Raw genomic sequence first — 17,974 nt, 5'->3', positions numbered from 1 at the left:
ACTTTAAGAGAGTCCCAGAAAAATTACATTTATAAGCAATAAATTTCAGAACTTCAGAGTTGGAGATTTATGCCAGACACTTTTATGGATGTTTGAGTCATCACCAATTTTTAAAAAAAAAAAAAAAAAAAAAAAAAGTAACTGGTTTAGAACTAAACCCTTTTTCATCTGGGGGGCTGTTCCCTTTTAAAAGCTCAAAAGATATCCTGCAACACCGTGAACACGATGCAGCTGGGAGAGAACTCTCTCCACACCCAAATGCTTCTTCCTATCCTCTCAGGATACATTCACCCTTCCCTTGAACTCTTTGGATGTCCGGAAATGAGTCCCGAAGACCGCCTTGGACCGGGGTTTATATAGGTAGGTGGAAGATCATGGGTGTGAGAACTAACGGGTCGGCTGGCCGGCATCCAGGCAAAGTAAGAACAGGCAGGAAGCAATCTGGAGCATGGAATAATTCAGCAGAGACACACAACGGTTTCAGGAGACAGAGCTGGAAAGGCACAAGGAGTTACAGTGAGATGGCAGACAAAAAGCTCTCCTGATGCATCAAGTGGATTATCGTTTCATCTATTTTGTAGTTGCAAATGGTCTTCAAACAGCACTGTACAAACCCAGCACAGAGCACATGATAAACATTCATCCACCCTCAGATCTGCTTGTAAGAGATAACTGATATTGTCTCATTTGGTAAGGAAGAGAAAGGTACAGATAGCTAAAGCAATTTGCCCAAGATCATCTTAAAACCACGAGACAGCTAAGTTCAGAAAGTTACACAAAGATTTTCTCTTCCTCTCTTCCTTACTTCCCCATTTCTGAAAGCCTCTTGTTACCCCAGAGACTAGTGGAAGGTTTCCATCCTAAACAATGAGAGTTTACATCTCTATTTTTTTTCTCTGCCATTTGGGTGAGAACCTATACTTGCACATCCAGTCTTAGACCATAGTGAAGTACCAACCACAGAAAAATCTTTCTTGCACAGCTTTTCACAAGTCAACTGAACACCACAAATACAAAAGGCTTTCAGTCCTGTGTTCAAGGTTCAAGAACAAGCCAGCAAAACAGTAACCGAAGGGTTTTTTTGTGAAAGCTTCCTTCCATTACGAACTGACGCTTCAGCCCTTCTGTGCCTGTTGGTGATGAAGAATGAACAATTCCAAGCAACTCCCTTGAAGCAGTTCCCTTCACAAAGACGTACATCAACGTAGCCATTCTGGTTTGCTTCTCTCGTGGTTGTTTTTTTTTTCCTGGGGACAGAAAGCAACTTCTGCTTCCCAGCACTTCTGTTGCTATTTGGCCATTTGAAGGTATCTGGAAGTCTCTAAACCCATGTACATGTGCAAGTCCTAATCTGCAGTCAAGCAACTTTTCTCCAGCCTACATATGCATAGGCTAACCACCAATAAGCCTTCTGGGCTCTCTTACGTGTACTGCCTTTGTCTGATCTTGTTTGTTCGGTAACCACAGAAACAGTTTTAAAAACTAGATGAGCAGACACACAACCTTCAGAGACCAAAGCTTCAGGCTTTGTTTCCATGTAGAAAGACCCATTTGGCATCCATTCATCTGCTTCTCTCTTTGTTAACACTGCCGGATGAAGGATGCGCTTACCTCTTAAGACGCCTCTCTTGTATGCATTCCACACAGACCTGCTTTAAAGGAAAATGCTTCTTGTTTTCCTGCATGACAGCTATCCAGCTCCCTTCTGAAGGCTTTCTGCACTACTACAGATCTTCTGTGCCACTCAGACACACCATAGCTTCAGATACAACCTCACACTATTTTACAGCAGAATTTGTTTACCAGCGGTCATTCAGGTATCATAAAACCAAAGCTGGAACATGAAGATTGCACCACATCACACAAGAAATGCTATTAATAAAAGCCTGCTCTACTTTAACCAAGGCTTCCCCTGCAGCCGAGCTCTTTTGGCACCCATGACAGGCATAATGCTGCTCTTGATATCAGTAACAAAGCAGACTGTAACCATACAAACACATTCATCTACAAAACATCACTTGTTCCTTTATTACTTTTCAGTTCAAAATCGTTCTCATTGCTGAAGACTCCCCGGAGACTCATTCTAGCCTCCCTCCTCTTCCCCACCAATGCAATTGCTTTATCCCTTTACACAACCCAGCAACTACTCTTAAAACAGCCTTCACTACACAGATGGCTTTTCTGGACTTCTCCTCTACCTCTTAAGCAACAGAGATTTAACATAAGAATTTCAAGTGAGACTTGAAACTAGTTTAGCTTGGGTTTTTTTTTTTTTTCCTCCTTTTCTTTTTACTCCTACTGCTGTATCAATTTGGACCATATTCAGCTTAAACATTATGGGCTACAGTCTGTATGAAAGGTATTTACAAAATAAAGTTTGTGTGTAAAGCGTTTCCCAGTGATGACAGCTTCGTTATCGTGTCCTTATGGTATCTTTATGCCCATCAGGATTAGAGTTTCTAACAGAAGTACATGAGCCTGCACATGACGGGGTCCTGTCCTTGCATTCACAGTAGAGCCAGAGCCAGTGTAAACATCATTTTCAGATATGGCCTGCAACAACTCCTTTGAAGACCAGCAGAGAGGATCTCTAAAATACTCTTGTCCTACTCAACATCTAGAAAGTCAGAGAAGCACAAGCCAACATCCCTGAGATGGCAAACAATGAAGGGTGGCAACCCAGAAAAAAAAAATTCCTCTTTCCTGCCCCCCTTTTTCCTTTGCTTCTTTTCCTCCAGATGTTGACCAAGACACAATGTATCTGCTTGAAAACAAGACACAATTTATCTGTTTTGGGCAAACTAGCTGTTCCATGTATGGAATAACACTTAAAAATTAACTGTGGAGTCACCAACAAGGAATATTGGTCAATACAGAAAAGGAAGAATGAGCAATTGAACAGGCACTGATGAATGCATTAAGAGAAACCTCTGGGTGATTTTTTCACATAAAAATAACAGAAGATGCCATAAACAACAGGTTAAAAATAGGAAAAAAGCTTTGGGTTTTAGAGTGCAGCATAGCATTATAATAGCTCAATACCCCAAGGTTTTCCTGAAAATTCATACAACAACTAGCTTTTTACCCCAGCTTTGACATTTAAGGATTTTTCCACCATTATTCCTCTGTGCTGCTCCTCTGATTTCCAGCCATATCAATATCTGAAGCAGCCACTGCCAAACTCACCAAAATAACAGCACCGAACCGCACTGTTAATTTTGTATTTTTACAAGAGCCAGAAGTTTGTATAATGAGCCTGAATTATAGAAACTGATTGTCTGCACAACCTAAAGGAACCATTAAGCAAGACAAGAGTTAGCTGCGCTCACTGCCATAAAGCCACATATGCATTGTCACGATTACTCAGAAAACTCAAGCGATTTGGTACACACCAAGCTCTGCACTCCAACAGCATCTGTACTCAAGAGCTGAAATATTACAGAAAGAAACATTCAAGACATTAATTTGAGGGAGCTAACAGGTTTTGCTTTTCAGAGAAAAAGAAGCAGATGAGAGCGGGTTGGTGAGGCTAAAGGCTCACAAAAGATGCACTCAAAAACTGGCACGGTCACCCTGAGTGCCGGGGCACTGAACATTTTACATAACACCGTGCCACCGCACAGGGCAGGAATGAATGCAGCAAATGTGTACACATGGACACACACAGCCTCGCTTCCCGAGGAAGCCTATTTTAATTATAATGGTTGCCACGGTTACTTTAATTCCATCATCGCTCCAAGTAGTCTCACAACTCCAACTCCACACCACTAATCAGGAATCTTGCATAACATTAGCACTGAATAACCCAATTTAAACCAACTTAAAAGCCTGGATTATGGCAGAGGATGTTGACGCAAAAAGAAGAAAAAAGGAGTAAAAAAAACCAACAAAACTGTTTTGTTCAGGGAAGCACTGCTTCTCTATCTGTCTCCAACAAGCGCTCTGTCAGTCTTATCGACGTGGAAGCTATGGATGAGCCGAAGCCAGAGCAGAACCAAAATTAAATTCCATTTTCTTTAGTCAAACTTGGTCTCCTCAATTTTCTTAAAAAAGAAAAATAAAGAAAGTACAATGGCGTCATATCAGGTCAAAGGTGCTGAAAGAATTACTTCTAGTTATTGGGAGAATAAAACAACATGGCAATCCTGGAGTATTAAGCATGGAAAGTTTAGCATAAGAGTCTATGAGCTGCAAGAAGAGGTTTCAGACTGCAACTTCTAAGTTTCTTCTTTGACCACTGCCCATAGTATGACTGGCAAAGCTGTGCGGAAAATATTCCTGTAATTTAAACACAGCTGTAATAAGCAAAGCTGACCTTAGCCTAGACAAAGAAACTCCCTGGAAGCTATTCTAGTCTTCCTTTTGGGCTTCAGGTCAATAAAATTAGTTAAGGGCTACCGGTCTAGCTAGGTCAGAGGAAGAAGAGATAAACACTACACTGTTCCATCTGTAGTCCTTAAGCAATTAAAACACAAACATCTTGGTATAGTACAAGTTAGATACCCCATACATGAGGATGTAACTCTTCCCGCTGAACAAAGTCAGTCTGAACCCTCTCTCCAGGAATTTTGAAAACAGGACTACTTGAGACTGAGGCCTTCCACGGGCACCCATCTAGTGGTCAATTACCAGGATAGTAAAGCCAAATACAATTTTTCTCCCTATTAAAATACAAAGTATTTTCTTCTTCACCTAATTTTTTTCTCCCTCATAACCTTTGCTCTCTGGAATTTCTCCTGGACCTACAATACTGATGTCTGTACAGATGCTTTCCTAGATACAACAGGATGAAGCTCCATTTCTTACCCTGGGAAAGTATAGAAGGCATTACATTTCTCCTTCCCAACCTTAAATGTCCAAAACCCAGCATTTTTCCCAAAGGCAAAACAAGAAGCAGCAAAATCTGACCTTCAGTGGAATCAGCTTTGGTGATCTACCATGCAGACTATTTTCTGTAAAGTCACATATGACCCTCCATTAGCTTTAAAATGGGCAGCAGAAAGAAATTTTTCCACTGTTTGCGATATCGCATTAGAGGTAAAGTAGATACCGAAGCCATATACACAGTCCTCAACTCCTGAAAAATAACCAGCACAGTCCTAACTGACTGAAGCCTGGGAATCCTTTGAAATATAGTTTGTGCCGCACTCTCAAGGCACTCATTTGACTTAATTCCTGCACAGTGAACAACGGAGGCTTTCAAAAAGATTAGCTACTTCACAGTGTCCCACAAAATCCCTTTTTCTACAATGTCTTCTAACTCACATGGCTAGGGATGAATCACATGGATCAAAAACTGCATAAATGACTGAGCAAAATACCTTATCATTTGATAAACGAAGCACAGAGGTGAGAACCATAAGAGCTGGCAAAGTCTGTCATGTGCAATGTAATGCCTTCAATTAGTAAACCTCAAAGAAGAAATTAAAAAGCATTTCTAGAATATGCAGATACCGCTAATTTGACCTGAGTTGTGAACACCAGCAGCACTGGGGAGGTTACCCAATAAGGCAGGACCCTGCTGCAGCAAGGAGATGCAACAGTAGTTTAATAGACTTCCCCTCCCACAATTCTCGTATTGAAGCCTAATTTGTTCTGCTTGTATTGTGCTCATCCATGCATTATTTAAATGCATTACAAAGTCAGACAACAAAAATCAGGGATAGTCTGGTATTCAGCACTTCCTCCACTATTTACTTTGTTGCTTGGTTATTCTCCTCTCCAGAGGTTTTTTCCCACCAGCTAAAATTCACGCTTCTGTTAGGAAATAACGATTATGTCAGGAAGGCTAAGGTGGTAACAAAACCAGCCCCCCGACTCCTCTATTTAAGCTTGAAATAAGATTTTCCATGTAAGACTGTAGATATTTCAGCAATATTTAACAACAGTGTTTAAGCCGTCTAAAATACCTTCATTCTAAGCTGCAGCTCTCCTGTCATCAGTCTCAGTGGTAGCAGGTTAGATCTCAACATCCATCACAGCACAAGAAATAGATCACAGTGGTACTAATAAAGCAGAAGCAGAGGAGATAGCTAATATTCATGCAGAGCTCTGGCACGCTATTAGTGCTTTGTTACTTGATAGCTGGGAATCTTCTTTCATATCTGGCCATGTACAAAATCACTCCTAGCTCTAACAGATAAGTTATGATGACTTTTAATATTTGATCCAAATGCAGAAAAAGGAAACCTGTTTGGAAGGATGCAAGATCTAGGATACTGAAATAAAGTTACTGCTTTATGACAAGAAAGTGTTGCTTGTTTGGCCTTCGCAGCAGCCCGAAGCCCAGAAGACCATGGGTTCTAGATAAAGAAAACAGCTGGATAAAAGCTAACAGAGACAACAGGGAAAGAGACAGTATTAGCCAATATTCCAGTTCCTGGGAGCTGTGTTCTCACATAAAACACCTCAGCACTGCAGGTCCTCCTACCAAATCCTCCACCTCTGTTGTCTCAACCAGGATAGGCTGCATTGTCTACCCACTCCTTTCCAAGCCAAGACCTTCAGTCTCCATACTCCATGTCCTTCAGTTTTATACTCTTGTATCAGAAAAAGGATGAAAACAGATTAGTTGAATGCAACAGCGAGCAAGCTGCACACTAATGTAGCTTCCAGCTCCCCCTGCGATGAGGGATGTTAGCATATCAACACCCTGCCATCATCAGGCTTCTGTTGGCATCCATCAAAGAACAACTTGAAGAAGAATAAATGACAGTTTTGCAGATGATTGCGCCAACCACCTTCAAAGCACAAAGGCAATATGGAAGATGTGGTTCCAAGCAAGCCATTTCTGTGCTAACAAATGTCTGGTGGGGGCTGGCATCAAGGATGACAGTAGGACATTGACTTCCAAAGAGAACAAGAGGCTGTGAAAAGGTCTGAGAATACAGGTAAGTCCTTGGTGGAATGGACATGAGAACTTGTGCAAGGTTACAGAGAGCCATTGCATAAGCCATCAGGAAAACGACCTTTGCAGCAGTATTCTGGAAACAGAGTAATGGAACAAGATGGTATTTGTCAAAAATCAGGTAAGGACACAGTAACTGCTAGCTAAAAGGAAAGCCTGGACTGGCTTTTACTGCACAGATGGCGTCTCCAAATGCTATCAGATACTCTTCCCTTCTGAAGGACAGGTGAAACCTGGACACAGACTGGCAGGGAGAAGAGTTCAGAGTGCACTCCAGCAGCACCTCTGTAATCTCTGCTACCAAAAAGAGCCATTTCCACTAACATTACTTAAAGGAACTGAAAAGTTACATTCAACTTCCAAGGTCAAATAAACTACTAACTCTGTCCTTGAAGGCAAATAATTCTTTTCCTCCTGACTCTTTCAAAATGCTGAAGACTACTTTAAAGCTCAAAAAATTAGTACCTACTTTTTCCTTAAAAAAAAACAACAAAAAAACCCACCACAAACTTAAAATTACACATTAAAAAAAAAAAATGTGACACATTAAAAAAAGACAAACCCACAATGAATGCTTGCTTCTTGACATCTTCACTCCCCTTCAGATTTAAAGAATTAAGCGCCTTTTACTGTGTACAGAAATAAAAAAAACACAGGATTTAACACCAACTACAATAATGTCTGGAGACTTCATTTTCAGGTTAGTGTGATTCAAAAGATAATCCATTTCTAACAGGTTTGCAGGCCAGAGGATGGGCTGGAGTCCAGGTTTAACTTCACAAAGAGAAAGTATTGCCTTACAGACAGAAAAACCCAGGCCCTAGCAAAGCTTACCTCTTGGACCAACCTGTTTATTTCTCTTCCCCTCTCCCAGCTGGTTTAAAACACAGCAGCATAACATATCACTACTGTATGGCTTGACTTTCAAAAGCAGTCTAGCAGAAGACTAATTCTCAGAACAGTTACAGCAAATGTCACCAAGTTCTGTGAACTTCTCACCTTCTCAGCATGTACAACACACGGCAAAAGCAATCATCCACCTTGTAGCACATGGGGCATGAAATAAAGTGACAGTTCACCAACTATCTACTCGTGGCTTCTCAGGCCGTTTGCCTGAACTTGCCAAGAGGCTCATCACAGTCCAAAAATAAAAAATTATACAAAAATAATACGTACACTCACTATGTCTGAAATATTACTCCTTGCCTTCTGGCCTTTACCCCGGTTCATCACCTCTACAACCCACCACTGCCTCCAAAGCAGGCAAGGGAAAACTGAGCAAATGAAGGGAGCACGCAAACATTTTCATTTGTCACATCTTTCATCACAGGAAGCCAAGCATCAGCCTCAATGTACTTGCTAAAAGCACATAAAAGTAATAATACCTTATGCACCTGAATCAAATCTTCAAGAGAATCAACTACTTTTTACCTTACTTGAAAACAAGAAGGATTTTATTATCGACTCTTGAAATCTCACACACTAACAGCAGATAGCAAGGCTGAAGTGGGATTCAGTGCCAGTGAAGAGCAGAAAAATTACAGCAGTTTAGTATTACAGAAAGCCACTTCAATTAATACCTAACTGGTCAATGTGAAATGCTGGAAATTATGGCAGTAATCTCTCATCCTAGAATGTAGAAGGTTGGTTTTAAAAAAATCCACATCAAACACATTAGTGCATTCTGCAAACAATAAAAACGATCTTAACCGATACTGAAAAGGATCCAAGCAGATTTCCCCACCTCCATAAACACTAAAGTCATGGAGAGAACACCAAATCTGAGTCAGCAAGCTTCTGGGTAGCTGGAAGGAAAGCTTGCTGGGAACAGATACCAGCATGAACTGCAGTAAGCTGTTTTCCTAAATTGGTCCTTGAGTCATTTTTATGGGAACAGTCCATTCCCTGGTTTTTCTCACATAACTTCAGGATTAAATGTCGATCACTTCACCTCTGTGAAGTAAATAACAAGCAAAGCTTCCTAACTGTCAGATGAAGGCATGTGCATACTACTTCTATTTTTAAATACTTGCTTTTGGAACAAAATTTGAAATAGAGTGGTTCAGCAGTTCTGGGTAGCTAACTAATTTTTCAACTGACTTTCCTCTTTTTTCTGACACTCATGAAAAATGCAACTGGCTGCCTATTTAAGGCTCTGTCAAGAGAAAAAAAAAATACCTGAGTTCCAACATTGCCACCCCTACAATTTAAAGTAATGTCGGCACGCCGCAGCATTGGAACATTTCACATAGCAAAATGCTAAAAATGCTGTTAGAAGAATATTAAGGCTGGAAAGCTGACCAAAAATAAAGAATTCCAGAAATAAGGTTGTTCACTCAGCCTGAAGTCACACATCCTGAAAATAAGTACGCGCATGCACACACACTATTTCTTTCAGAAGAACCTGTCTCCACCAGTGGACAGAACACAGTTTCAAGGTTGGACTTTGCTGATGCTTTGCTTCCCCTCTTGGGAAGCTGCAAAGCGCACAGAGAAGGAGACAGGAGACTTCAAGAAGAACAAGGGGTTTTAGTTAGGCTGTTAAATGCTGTCCTATGTAATTAAATTCTGTATTTTTCTTTGCCGAAGTTGCTATAGGCAAGTCTACGCAGGCAGGTGCAGACAGACTGGAGCTGAAGCTGGATGGACAGAAGCCAGCTCTGGTCCAGAAGCTGCACAGTGGTAGCGTCGGCTCATGCACAGCACTGTGCTGATGCATCCCAAAGAGAACAAGACATTAAGTGACTCATATCTGACCAATTCAGCATGTGCAGAGCAAACGTGGGTTTGCCTTCATCTGTTTAGGCATGTCTTCAGCAATGCTAGGCAAGACACACTCAGTAAACTTTTCACATCTGGCCATTAACTGTAAGATCATCATCTTTTCATGGCTCACGATCCAAGACTTAGAGCAGTGCTGAGCAATCATAGCTTCAACTGAACTCAGTGGGAACTATGCTTCAATAAGAGAGTGCTATTTAATAATGACACAAGACATCTGGGGGAAAAGGGCAGATCGTCTCCACTTCATAGTGAAAACCCCAAATATATTGACAAGCAGTCTTAATTTCAGTGCATCAATACCCCAGCTACAAACCCAAGATGAAGCAGTGCTATCTTGCAAAAGCTGGAAAATACTTTACAAAGTGTTCCAGCGCTATGGTGAGCTTTTCAAGGGTGCAGAGGAACGTTAATTCTAGGCTCTCACCCATTCTTGCTTATTCTAGAGCAATCCAATGTTACATTTGCAGAAAAGCCTTTCATCTCAGACATAAAAAGAACACAAGCATGACCATGTCATTTGATTCTCAGAAAAGTGCCTGCAAATGTCATTCACTTCAGGGAACTGTTCTGCTGGTCACCGAGCCTTCTGGAAAGTCACATGAAAGCCTCTGCTCTCTTTAACAACCATTTCACCTGAGACATCTGTGTATATTTCTACTATAATAAAAATAAAATATATTTCAATATGTATTTATATAATTATACACATTTATTTTCCAATAACAATACTATAATAAATTTTTTTAAAAATCAATTAAAGGTTGTCTCCACAGCACAATCTGTATGAAAGCTCATATTTAGAGAAAAGCTTTGTAAATCAGGACGCCAATTTAATCAGCTTCACATGCACTTTTGCAGAATAAGAAGTAACAACTGATCAATTTCACCATTCTCCATTCTAGGAATTGTATTTCAGAGTAAGCACAGATTAGACGAACTGTACCTATGAAAAATATTAAGTTTCAAAGTTTCATTACAAAGCCAGTAGTTCATCAACAACTCTGTCTGCAAGGCTGAATTCCTGCTCTAGGAATAGCTGCACAATTTTTTGGTGCAAAAAAAGCCAAGCCAACACGCTTAAATAACATTGGCTTTCCCAAAATATAACTAGAAACAAACAAAAAAAGTTTTCTAAAGGTATTCAGTACACAGCTAGTGGGCACAAGCATGACAGCAATTTATTGCTTCAAGGCCTTAAGCAGGGAAACGTTCAGTTGAGAAGTGTTCTCAAAAAAAAAAATTTTTTTTTTAAAGTCTTTGACCTCAAAGGTCCCTGAAGAGCTATTATTTCATGTTCCTCAGTCCTATTTTCTCATTTACTCACTTCTCCCATTTCAGAGTTTGGATTTAGCTGAAAGCCCAGAAAAGTATTCCTTTGAATCCAGTACACATGCACTGAATTTAGGCTTCCAGAATCGACTTTGCCTCCCTTGTTGCCTGCAGCACACCTGTGAGTGGGCACTACAGTTTCTCCACAGCTGCACAACAAAAATCAGTAAACAGAATTTACTAAAACTTCAGTCCTTTTTACCTCTTCAAAATATTTCATCTTAATCTCAAGAGGACTGCTTCTAACAGAAGACAGGACTGCAGTTCCAACTAAAAATACAAACAATTTTTCCCTTTCTGTTTGCAGCCTGCATCAGTGACAGGCAGCAACTGCTCCTATGGAAGTTGGGCTGTAAGGCTCCCCACCTCCTGTTTGTATTTACAAACTTTCTATCAAGAAAGACCCTGAACTGACATTGGTAGCCATTGGATAAGAAAAGAAGAAAAGAACTTAATTATGGCTTCTCTAGACTGAAATTGAGGCATTTCAGTGGGGGTTTTTTTGCTACGAATGCCTTTAACTGCAGACCTCAGCATAGAGCATTTTGTGCAAGAAACAGTTAAAGCGTATTTAATTCACCCTTTTCCTCCTAGTCAGTTTGTTGCTCATTTGAAGCCCTAGAACCTAACAGTTTTGTTGGGACTTAAAGCAAGTGGCCTGTAGTATTTTTATTTAGAGGCTGGACATTATTTCTCAGGCTGTCTCTCTTCCATTCATCATTCATGTTTTGTAACTTGCCTATAGCTCATTTCTCTATATAGGAATTTAACAGGACGTCAGCCATCGTACTTCAAGGAGGATGTTTCCTTCACAAGACTGAGGTTCTACTCTCGGATCGCTGGCTTGAATCTGCAAAATTGAAGAAAAAAATAAATATCTAAGAGGAAAATTAAGTAGCTAGTTTTTGTACCCTACCACTGCAATAGTTCTACAGAACATTTGGACCAATTCTATTCTTTCAGTCTTTAGTATTCTTCAAATTTAACCAAAGCTGCAGGTCACTCAGTCATACAGAGAAATCTGCCTATTATCTCTGCGCTACCTAGCTGACTTCTCTCTTTTTAGTTTTGCCTCCATCTCTTCCTTGTTTGAGTTAAATCATCACATTGTTTTACAATTCACTAGACAGAGTTAAAAAGAAAACCTAAAAGGTCAAACATGGCTTTGAAAGTCGTAATTGCTTTACCTTGCTCATCTTTCATGCGTCAAGTCAGGGCCAAAGCTAAGACTACGCTTTTAATTGCTTGTAAATTCAAATACCAGGTTTCTGTCCCTCCAGGAAAGATACAAACACAAAGATCATTATGTGTTTCGACATTTTTTTACCCGAGAAAGCAACAGACGTACGATGCCACAGCCTCCCGGCAAAATGCAAGTTTGCCGTTGACAGTTACAAGGTTTGAGGTACCCTGAACCACACCCCAGCTTCTCATTTCTATGTCATTACATTTTATAGCCTGCCATCTACTCGCATTCACAGCCATTATTTTTCTATCACTTTTTCCCCAGTCTTCTTTTATCTTCTCTTCTGTTCCTGGGCCTCCATCCCAAAGGTTGACGTATTGATCTTTGTACACAGTTCCATGCAGTCACAAGCAGGCACCTTCTAAAATTAAACTGCAGACATTCATAGGGAGACAGACCCACAAGTATTATATGTAATAAAAGAATATGGCCTCCAATGATGAGATTTTACTAAATAGCATTCAAACCACACTCATTACAAGCAGCACTTGGGAATTCAGCCTCAGGGGAAACATTTATTACCTAGCCTAAGTGATCACTAGGGGTTAGAATGAAACAGAGAAAATAGAAAACCAACACGCAAGCACGTAAGAAATCCTTAACAGAGCACGCACCTGCCAAAAAAATCCCCCTGCCCCACAAAACGACCTGGGAATGTCACAAGGAATTTACACACATTTTCAAGGGAAAAGCTATACTTTCATCGCAGGCAATGAAATCTGCTGGGAGTCAAGGTCAGAATCATCATTTAGACAAGCCACATGAGAGTCATTTATAGTCTTAGCAGACTAAAACCTCCCATCGCAGCTCACCAGTCAGGTGATGTGCCAGTCTAGCGAGCACCAGGCATTTATTTTGATGTAATCCCTTCACCGAAGAATTTTACAGCAAGGAGTTTTAAAAAGGTTATATTCAAGCAGTGACATTACACAAGGATGTGCACCTCATTACTGTATACCTCTACGCCCTGCTTTTTCTGCCTTGCCCAGACAAAAGCCACAGCTTTCTACAGCCGCTGGCACTGCAGAGGCGGCGTAGCTCTGGAAAAGCAAGCTGTGCTCTGCTCTAGCCCACTAAATGAATCAACAGCACCAACAAACCAGCAAATCAATCCCTTCCAATACTAAAACCTCTGTTTAATGATGCTAAGGAGCAAAAGAACACAGCTTGAAATTCAAGGAGTAAGCTGTTCTTTCTGTACCGAATGGCTGGGCCAAAAAAAAACCCCAAAAACCAACAAGCCACCTTTCGTTTTGTAAATTGGTACATGCTGAATATAAAACTTCACAGCTACACAATTGCTGTCGTTTAAACTCCCAGCACGGTGTACAAGCATTTACTAAGCCTTACTTGCCAAGCAGTTAAGAATCATTAAACCAAGAAGTGCATCTGTTTAAGTATATGTTCTTCTCTCAGCTAAAGAAAGAGGGACACAGGGCTGTCATCTCGAGGCTAAAATCACCCACCTAATCAGTTTGGGAGTCTCAGTTACAGTCCCTTACTGGCTCCCACCCCACACACACTAACGACAACATTTCCAGAAGTTCTGTGACTTTCGGCCACTCTGATCTAGGAATGCCCTAAGAATTAATACAAAACCCAAGTGGCCACCACCCCCACAAAGCCAATGAGCGATCATCTAACCATCAAAACACCATTCAGATCTAAAACCGTAAACAATTCATGCAACTCGGGGCCTTGACTCACATCCATGGATAAGCTTAGCCGGGGATGCCTGAAACTGTTACTCAGCCCCACGGTTCACCTCACTCCAGGAGCGGGGATGGCAGAACAAACCACGCATCTCCTGAGTCACCCCAGCCAGCTGCTGCCAGCACCCCATCACACAGACTCGCACTACAGCTGAGCCAATTCAACATCCAGCAGCTGCTGGAGAGGGCTTTCCATCCCTCCCATCTCCACCAACCTGCTCGTGCCACTTCTCCCGCACCGCTCCTGGCTCTTCCTTGACACCATGTTGCAGGCAACCACACCAAGAGAAAACTAACCCAACTTACAGTGAGGAATTTTATGCAGTTTGAGGTCCCTGAACTGCCTCATCTTGGAGCCACATGAGAACCTGGCAGGAGGGGAAGGGGAGAGGGTCAGGACACGCAGTCAGAGGCAGAAGAAGATCTGGACCACCCCTGAAGCTCAACCCATCAGCCCACGCCTCAGACACAGGTCAAAGACGCAGTCAATAGCCCTTCCACAGGCAGCCAGCTCTGAAGCAGCACCAGACAACCAGGGGTTGGCTACATCTGCCTGTGTAGACGCACGTAAAGGTCACAGCCACATCCATTAGTCAGAGTTAGCTGTTAAAGTCAAGTCCAATGTCATCTCAGAAATGAGGTCTTCTAGCTATTTCTTGAGAGCGCGGATCTACAGCAAGAATCCAAAGAGAACAAAAACATGATTACAGAGATCTTCATCTAGATCTGATGGGAACCACTTCCGCAGGTGTCATGAAGACAAGCCCAGTGTACTTGATTTTGACCTCTTGAGTTTGTAGGAGTGCCATCATTTCTTGTGTGAGCAGGTGTACAAGACTGCAGAATCAGGTCTATACATCAGCTGTAATATTACAACAAAATGAAGCAATCGCCTAAATAACTAAAAATACAAACTTGCAAAGTTGTTAACACTTGCCAGTCTGGGCACGTGTACTGTCCCCACTCCATCAAGGTACAATATTAATTAGCACATCTAAAGGCAGACAGGCTTAAGTAAAATACTAAACCAATATAAAAATAGTTTTAAAATGAGAGTGGTATTACAGGAAATAACAGTCACGGCTATTTACTGGGAACTCTGTGCTTGTGTCAGGACTGTGAAATAAACATTTGGTCGCATAGTACTTCAAGAACACATGTTAAAACTTCAAGGAAAGGGGGAAAAAAAACCAGAAAAAAAGTACTTTTAATATATAAACCAGTCAAGAAAAAACTACTGAGATTTTTTCTTCCAGACAAACACTGTAAGAACTACAGTTTAACTTGTTTCCCTGCAAATTTGATATGATCTTGCTTATCTATTTTTAACAGACCTTTGCCTTTTTTCAGGTCCTAAAGGAAAGTTCTATTGGATCTGACTAAAAAATTTATCGGCTTCTTTTAGACATATTTTTGTACTAAACCTTCTTTCAACAGATGCTTCAGCTCTGCGTGCCCAATTTTTCAGTCACAGGACTGGGAACAATTTTATGGCTACCAAATCTGGTGTTTTATTTAAATAACATGACTTCCTAAGAAACGGCAGAAAGGACTCTGGATTTGTAAATCTGGTAAATGAAATGCCGAACAACCTCTCAAGTCTCTGAAACGCACACACTGAAGTCACTGGAAAGCAACAGTACGGGGGAAAAGAAAGAGAAGGAACAGTATGTACTCCCAGATACCCTCCATCAACACATCTCGCTTCCTTTAGCAACCAGACAGATTGTCAGCTCCTAAACAAACTCATCACCCAAAGCAAAGGCAGCCAGCTGGGGAGTTTTGCTGCTCCGTAAGCTCACTGGCTGTTCCTCCCGCATCCAGGTTTCTCCCAAAAGCTTGGCATCCTTTGCTCCTCTCTTATAAGGCACCCTCTGCTGCTATTAAGAGTATCCAGGGAGAGAGATGCAGGTTTCTTCAAGCTGTTTCAGATGACGACCCACCATCAATATGCCCCTTCCCTCCTAGAGTTAGAGATGCAGCAAATGTGTCACCTAACACTGTGTTCCTCTGGCCTGACAAGAGCTGGACTTCAGGAGATGGGTGCAAGGAGAAATGCCTTTTTGTTGTTTAACAAAAAAAATAAAAAAAAACAAAAAAAAAAAAAACAAAAAACCAACAACAGGAAAGGAGAGGGATAAGGGAGGGGTTTAGAAGTATTAAGCACACTTGAGGAGAAATAGAGAAATATGGATGCCCTGAGGATCTCTAAAAATAGAGAGATGGGATTAGGATATCGAATGGAGAGGGCTCCAGACACTGGGAACAGAAGTCACAATCTTAGTGGAAAAACATCCTTTAACGAGGAACTGAACCCCCCCAGCAGGGATTTCTAAGGGGATGAAGAAGCCCTTGATCCAGACACTCTTCACGAGCAGACTTTGCCTTACAGGGATGTGCTCCTTCCCACAGAGTCTCCAGGAGAGACTCCAATTTCAGGGAAGCCACACAGGAGGAGATCATGGTTATGAAGACAAACTCCCTTGGAGAAGAAATATTAGAGTGACAGTGAAAAAGGGTGGAAGTCCAGCAATATGTAGATGAAGTTTTCACCCCAATGTTTCACGAGTATGAGTTATGACAGGGACACTTCATCCACATGCATCTATAGGAGGCTGTATCTCTAGGAGAGTACACCTATCCCACCCCCTTACAGGGAGTATCTACATTCATGGCTGCATCCACCTAAGGGACATGGATAACGCATGCATGTATCTACGTGAACAGGTCAGAGAGTGGACTTGGGTACATCTATAGGTGGACATTGGTATGCACATAATCTGTGTATGCAAAGGCATGGGGGTGTCTATACATGACACAGATGGGGCTCTCTGTGTGCATCCAAATGCATTTGTGTCTATAAGGACGTCTACAGCTGTACAGTTGGGCGTGGGCAGGAGTGCAAAGGTAGAAGTACGTGCCTGAGCACATGGCATACAAGTGCCTATATGCAAAAAGGTCTGCTTTGCACCCATAGGTAGACATCCAAGGAGAGCAGGTGTGCCTTAGTGTGTATATACCTACCTCTGCCAGCATTTGTGCAGCTATATAAATGTGTATGCACACCTGTATGCGTACACATGTACTGACAGGTACATGTATGTGCACCTGTTTGCATCCCTATAGATATCTAACCGTGTAAACTTGCAGGTATACCTCCCTTGCACATGAAGGTATGTGTCACACATGCATATAGCTATAGCATGTAGACACCTGAACACCTGAATATGCGTCTATATGCATGTTTGTATATGTATCAGCATGCATTATGTAAGCTTGCATGTCCACCTCTGTATCTGCGAACTCACCTCCACACACGTGGGTTCATATATACACAAGTTGATGTATACTTATGGCTATGCCTGTGCGTTTGCGTGCAAGTACAAAAGCGGTTGCAAACACACGCATATCCCTGTATGTACATATATACCTCAGGGGTATATACACCTAGACAACGTATACATCTAGAGGTTATGTACCAGTGCACGTAGCACACCCATGAGGCAAACACACACTTGGGCACGTGGTCACAGGACAGGCACAGTTCGAGGGGACAGTGCGTACCTGCCACGTCCATAGGTGCACGCTCAACACATACCCGCCAGGTAGACAGCGAGCAGTCTGAGTGTTCCCAGCATGCACCCGTACACCTCGATGGGCAAGCGCCAGGACAGGGTTCACCCTCGAGGACAGGGCACCCCGTGCAGACCCACCCCTGGGTGCGTGCAAGTGCATATCCAGCAATACACCCAGAGGCACATGCCTGTGCACACGTACACCCACCATCCATACTGGGTACGCCTGATTATCCCTCGCATACCAATGGGCCGGGAACCTCTCTGTACGTTTTTATCTGGTGCATATCCGTATTTCCAAGCGAGCAGATAATCCCAGGGACATGAACCCGATGTGAACCCACACACACCCGGCAGCTCGCATACCTGGCACCCACGTTTCCAACAAACACCCCCACAGCCGGGTGTGCAGGAGCAGGGT

General features: G+C 42.0%; 1 protein-coding gene across 1 annotated transcript in view; it reads right to left on the bottom strand.

Annotated features, from left to right (window-relative positions):
- Window positions 1–17,974, bottom strand: part of AHCYL2 (adenosylhomocysteinase like 2) — a 108,103-nt gene that overhangs the window by 89,122 nt on the left and 1,007 nt on the right. The window lies entirely within an intron of this gene.

Source organism: Accipiter gentilis, chromosome 11, assembly GCF_929443795.1.
Source record: "Accipiter gentilis chromosome 11, bAccGen1.1, whole genome shotgun sequence".
Taxonomy (NCBI): Eukaryota; Metazoa; Chordata; class Aves; order Accipitriformes; family Accipitridae; genus Astur; species Astur gentilis.
Note: the sequence above shows the minus strand (reverse complement) of the source record. Positions and strands in the feature narration are given on the sequence as shown.